At 39.6% G+C, this 5,121-nt stretch overlaps 1 long non-coding RNA gene across 6 annotated transcripts in view; it reads right to left on the bottom strand.

Moving 5' to 3' along the window:
- Positions 1-2,498, bottom strand: part of LOC149129289 (uncharacterized) — a 100,281-nt gene extending 97,783 nt beyond the window's left edge. For all 6 annotated transcript variants that reach the window (XR_016240093.1, XR_016240094.1, XR_016240090.1 and 3 more), the window contains exon 1: positions 1,746-2,498. This is a non-coding gene — a long non-coding RNA (uncharacterized LOC149129289). The remainder of the gene's footprint in view (positions 1-1,745) is intronic.
- Positions 2,499-5,121: the final 2,623 nt, after the last annotated feature.

Here is a 5,121-nt window from a genome sequence, read left to right as displayed (position 1 = left end):
CCATCTATTATAACTTTTGTTGTTCTGTTTAATATATACATAGATTATGCCTCCAAAGAAGAGAGTTTGCTGGGGAAAGACAGCAACCGGTTTAAAATGACAGCAACAGACTGCAGTAATGCACCACATTCCAGAAGCTATTTTGAACATAATGCAAAATGGTGCATCAACATCTTCTGCCCAATCTGATAGAATTCTGGCAAAACTGTGTAGCAACAGATCGCCAGCAATTGCTACATCAGAAATTGCCGTCCTAGCTCCTGCTAAAAGGGATTACCCTGCTATGTATAATCAGGGCAGCGCAAAAAGTTGTTTTGCACAAGCATTTCTATAGCCAATTACACGGATGAAATTTACGTATGCTTAATAATTTTACGCAAAACAGCCTTCAGACTTTCCCTATTAATTTCATCGTTTTTTGAATTATGAACATATTTACATCATAAGGGTTTTTTCGTTGTAAGGCTTTCTGTTTTTAGTTGATTTTCAGCTAGCAAGACTTATCGTAGATGGCGTAATAAGTCACACCCGGACAAGGTCGGGTTATACTGCTAGTATATTATAAAAGTATGCATCTATGAGTTTTATGCGTTTAAAAAACATAGCAAAGACGTGTGTGTGTATATGTGGGTATATATCAATATACATGTGTATAAATGTTCCTTTATGGTGTATATGCTTCTTCCCTAAGAACTGGCAGAAAAATGGATATTCTTCATGGAATTTCCTACAAATATGCTTCACATGCTGTAGATTCCGATTAATATGGGCATTTATTGGAAAAACCATTTTTTTTTTCTTTCATAACAAAAGGCGAATCTTGTGAATTTTCTAAAACTGCTTTTCCCACCCAGAGACAAACGGTTTTCACAATGAATTCCGATTGAATCGGAATCTAAACCATCCGAAGAATATTTGTAGAAAATTTCATTAAAAAAATACCCATTTTCATGAAAGTTATGAAGGGGAAAAATGTCGTGGAAGTTTCATTAGAAAATATCCATTTTCCGGGAAGTTATGAGGAAACAAAGTCGATGGGGTGTACATCTGTACTTATGCCCCAAAGTCAGTGGGGCACAATTCTGTTGTTATGCCGAAATATTTATAAAAGAGGATGTATATAAAATTGTGTAGAAACGTATGTGTGTATATATATGTTTGTGTATAAATTATACATGTATATGATTAAGTTTCAAAAAGAAATATCACAAGATATTAGAATATTTAATGTATTGGATAATTTCCGACTCTATTCTATAGGATTGCCGATACATTAATATAGACGTAAATATATAACCTAAAATTATATACACAGGAAAGCAGAATATTATATATGCATACATATTTATATATACACTCAGATATATATATACACCTGCAGACATATACATACAATTATACATTCTTATACAAAGCTTTCTTGCACACACATAAGCATTCAGTCCCACTGAGTGGCACCTTGAGCAAGTGTCTTCTACGATAGCCTTGGCTCGACCAAAGCCTTCTGAGAGGATTTGGTAGACGGAAACTGAAAGAAGCCCGTTGTATGTTTGCGTTTGGCCCCGAACATCGTTTGACAATGGATGTTAGTGTGTTTACGCCCGCGTAACTTAGCGATTCGGCAAAAGTCACCGATACAATAAGTACAAAGAATAAATCCGGGATCAGTCTGTCCGTCTAGAGGTGGTGCTCCAGCATGGCCGTAGTCAAATGATTGAAACAGGTAAAAGAAAAAAAAAGAATACCTTATGATATGCATAGAGAAATGGTAAGGGGAGGAATGAAATCCATCTGTGGCCACCCATGCTTAAGGACATTTGATGATATTTCTGGTCTGGCATCACACAAACTGCCCAGTCTGGAGTCTCCGCCGCATCCCGTTCAAATGTGTCTGTCCGTTGCCTAGCAACAACAATTTGAATAAAAAAAAAGAAAACGCGGAAAAAAAAAGGCGGAAAATCCGAGCTTATTTTTAAGCTCTGTCTAAATGATTTATTTTCGGTAAAACAGACATTGTCAGCATTTTTGTGAATTAAGAAATGTTCAAAGAAATAAAATGTGTCACAATTAAGTCATAATTAGGAATTATAATTAATTTACACCTGAAAAAAACAAAGGAAAAAACCTTGATATGAACGGAAGACGAGTGAAGTAAAGAAATGACTGCTGCATTTGGGTGTGTGTATATGTATGTATTTATGTATGTATTTATGTGTACGTTGGCTGGTAAATATATATAAGTGTGTATGTATATGTAAGTGTGTATGAATATTTCTATATAGTGAGAGAGACAGATAGTGGAGAGAGTGATGTATATACATACTAGCAGAAGTGCCCGGCGTTGCTCGGGGCTTAATTGTTGTAAAGTACTGTTGATTCTACTCAATTATGATTATTGAGGGAAAGATTGCTATAATTTTTCGACACCCCCCTCCTTTTCGGCATCAGGGAATACGAATCTACAAAAAAATTGGCAAAAATCGGCATTCTTCAATTACCACCCCACCCCCAACACCATTTCCTTCATTTTTTTTTAGGAATTTCTTTTTTTCAAAATATGCAGAAAAATACGGAGATTATGATTCGGACAAAAATTTCAAAACATTTCTGTATTTACGGTCACGGCTTTAGGGTTAGGGTTGCGGTTGGGGCTTAGGGTTAGGGTTTTAGGGTTAGTGTTGGGAAAAAAAGTCAAAATTGAAGAATTTGGTGGGGAAGGGGGGAAAATTTAACAATGCCGATTTTTGGCAATTTTCCGGAACCTCTGTATCCCAAAACGGGGGTTTCTGGCAAAAAAAAATTCAAAATTAAACAAAATTGGGAGGAAATGGTGGGGCGGACGGGCGGAAGTTTTCCTCATTTTTTTTTACAACCGTAATTTCCGTTTTTGTTTCGTGATATAATAAAAATATATACATTTGTAAGATTTGGCTGTTATTTCTAGCATATGGAGAGACCTTGTAGGCTTAACTTTATGTCCTCGTTGAAAATCACCTAAAAAAGATTCGGGGGTATTCAACTAAAGTTTCTAAACACGAGAAAATGACCAAAAAATACAACCATAGGGCTTTTGTCCGAGGCCCTTTTTTCCTAGGGGGCTTTTGTCCGGATCCCACAAGACGTGTGTACATCTATCTGCTTGTGGACATATATCTGTGTATCTATGACATATGTATAACAAGGTATAATGAGAACATTTTAGGATTCTATTCTAGGACTCAACCAACTAGAAAATACACAGTTTATATTATATATCCATACTTGTTTCACTCATTGGACTGCGGTCATCCTGGGACGCTACATTGAACGGTTTTATAAATGTAATTTAACTGCTATTTTTAGCGTACTTTGTTTGTCTCACAGTCTTCATTTCAGGCCTTTATTTAATTACGTTTATGAAATTAAAAGTCTTATTCAAACAAGAATTGAAATTTAAGATGCAATCCTGACCTTGTAGAAATAGAAGCTTAATCTGCCTCAAATTACTGCCAACTGGGTATATCTATCTATCTATCTATCTATCTATCTATCTATCTATCTATCTATCTATCTATCTATCTACCTGTCAATCTGTCTGTCTCCCTGTCTATCTATCTGTCTGTCCATCTATCTACCTATCTGTCTCCCTGTCTATCTATCTATCTATCTATCTATCTGTCTGTCTCCCTGTCTCTGTATCTATCTATCAAGCGCGACCCAAAAGTCTGTTTTGGGGTTCAGTACGGTCTCTGGTATGCAAGAGTTTTTCAGGATTTCCATGCATTCGGTTATGCATAGTTTGCAGTGTACGGACTCAGACGGTGGAGGGTTTTCCATGATACCGAGTATGGAATTCCATCTTCCTCCAGTTGCCAGATATGACTGGCCAGCGATGTCACATACCTCTTTTCGGAACCCCGAAGGAGGATCTATGGTTGGAAAGACGTTTCTTAAAGGAACATCCCATGCATCCAATGTGTTTCCTTGGATGCGTGCAGCTAGTGTCGTGCCTACTGTTGCTGTTGTTGCGTTTTTAGTTTTCGATGTTGCTGCTGTCGTTGGTGCAGCTATTGTTGCTGCTGGGGCTGCTGATGGCGTCGCTTCTGGTTCAGGAGCTGTTGATGGTGGTGGTGGTGGTGGTGGTGGTCGCATGGGTAGTATTACTACATGTGTTGGCATTTTCAAGTCTGCCGATGTTGCTGCTGCTGCTGTTGTTGGTGGTGGTGCTGTCATCGTCGATGATGTTGGTGTTGGCAAAGGTGGGGTGGTGGTGGCGACGTTATTGCTGGACGTGTAGGGGGCGGTGTTGATGATACCATTGTAGCAGTAACAGACCAAACTATATTGGCTGCACCAACAGCAGCAGCAGTGTCCATAGCAGAGGCACCGGCATGGACATGAATAATGGTAGACGTGTCGACGAAAACGACCCCGCCTCCCAGCCTCCACCGGAGATGAGAACAATAATAACATTTTCGGTTACACCATTGGCAACAGTAGTAATATCGACCACCACCCCCTCCACATCCGACTATAACAGCAATAATATCACCAACGCCACCACTACCGCCACCTTCGCCCAACACCAACACCAACGGCCCCACCAACATCATCAACGACAACACTGGCAACATCGTCGACCCCTGGCAACATCATCATCCTCAACAGCAATAATGTAAGGGAGGAGCAGCACTGTTGCTATATTTCTGGTAGTGCAACTGCAGGAGAAATACCTCGCCAAAGACAAGCCTCTGTACTTAGATTTTGTTGACTCAGAGAACGTCTTTGACAGGGTCCTCCAACCCCTTATCTGGTGGTCAGTACGAAAGCTAGGGAAAGGCACGTGGTTGGTGAGAGCTGTACAAGCCTTGTTAAAGGGCTGCTACCAGTAAGGTGATGGTGGGCAATGAGTACAGCAAAGAATTCAGGGTACAAGTAAGGGTTCATCAAAGAGTGGTCCTCAGCCCCCGTCTTGTTCATCATAGTCCTCCAGGCAATAACAGAGCAAGTTAAAGCAGGCTGCCCCCTGGGAGCTCCTCTATGCTAAGGACCTTGCTCTTATAGCTGAATCATCTGAACTAGGTCTAGAATCAAAGGGACTTAGAGTTAACCTAGCAAACACCAAAGTCGTAGTAAGTAGGA

Source organism: Octopus bimaculoides, unplaced genomic scaffold, assembly GCF_046866305.1.
Source record: "Octopus bimaculoides isolate indiv1 unplaced genomic scaffold, ASM4686630v1 contig76, whole genome shotgun sequence".
Taxonomy (NCBI): Eukaryota; Metazoa; Mollusca; class Cephalopoda; order Octopoda; family Octopodidae; genus Octopus; species Octopus bimaculoides.
Note: the sequence above shows the minus strand (reverse complement) of the source record. Positions and strands in the feature narration are given on the sequence as shown.